Below are 1,185 nucleotides of genomic sequence, written 5' to 3'. Positions count from 1 at the left end.
CAGCAAACGCAGATATATATAGATGCGGAAACGTTTGCCACGCATTAAGACACGACGCGATAGCATGGTGTAATAAAGATTACACCATGCGCGATAGTCAATGGACCATCTTTCTGTAAGAGCTGCAATTAAGATTATTGACTACCGCATCGCATTTAAATTTGCCGCGCAGCAAGCGTTTCTGCGTCCAGGAACCATTAGTTGTAAAAATCGTATGAGGATACGTATCATCCCGGTGTGCCTGATCGATTTAATGTTTACAAATTTATTTTATTATGATACAAAATTAAAAACGAGTGGGAAATAAAATAATATTTTTACAGATTTGAGGAGAGGGGATTCTTATAGATGCTATTAGTATCAATAAATTATATTATAATTGTTTGTTAATTTATTATATTAATATATATAATACAGGTTATTGCGTAATCATAATGAAAAATACATGCTTATAAGCTTTTTATTGTTGCAATTAATAAAATATTTAATCTAATTATAATTCACATTAACAATATTTAATTAATTTTTTTTAATACAGAAATGTTTTTGAAAGTTTTTTAAAATATTTACTGTAAAATTTCAAGAAAGATTTTCGTAATATTGCTTGAAATGTTTTACGAAAATTTTCTTAAATATTTCTAAATTTTTAATTAAAGATTTAATAAATAATAAAAGAAAAATTCATGATATCTTTGTAATAGCTTGCAAAAATATTTTAAGAAATATTTCGTAAAAGATTTGTCATGCATTTTTTTCGAAATAATTCATAAAATATATTTGAAATATTTTTAAATATTTCATGACAGATTTCACATCAGTTTAATAGAAATATCTCTTATAATATTTGTGCAATATTTCTCAAATATTTTTGTAAAATATTTTAATGTTATACTTTAAAATGTTTTACAAATGTTTATAAAAAATTTCTGAAATATTTTATTAAAATATTTCAGAAAATAATTTATAAGAAATATTATGTGTTGTGTGGGACCAATACGCCGATATAATTTCCGTTTTTTTACGACTGACAAATGCGAGACCAGAGAATAGATTAGAGAGAAAGCCAATGAATGGCAGGTCATGCCAGTATCTTAGTGCTTTTATAATACTTCTGTGCAAATTTTACGTATGTATTCTAGCTTCAGCAGACTGCGTGCCGTTACTTTCGGATTCAACGCAGTTTTT

The 1,185-nt window shown here is 26.2% G+C and overlaps 1 protein-coding gene across 1 annotated transcript in view; it reads left to right on the top strand.

The window, feature by feature from the left end:
- Window positions 1-1,185, top strand: part of LOC105450219 — a 12,931-nt gene that overhangs the window by 1,637 nt on the left and 10,109 nt on the right. The window lies entirely within an intron of this gene.

The sequence above is a fragment of the Wasmannia auropunctata genome, unplaced genomic scaffold, assembly GCF_000956235.1.
Source record: "Wasmannia auropunctata unplaced genomic scaffold, wasmannia.A_1.0 LD336069.1, whole genome shotgun sequence".
Classification (NCBI taxonomy): domain Eukaryota; kingdom Metazoa; phylum Arthropoda; class Insecta; order Hymenoptera; family Formicidae; genus Wasmannia; species Wasmannia auropunctata.
The sequence above is the reverse complement of the archived record's forward strand: the minus strand, read 5'-3'. Positions and strand labels throughout refer to the sequence as shown.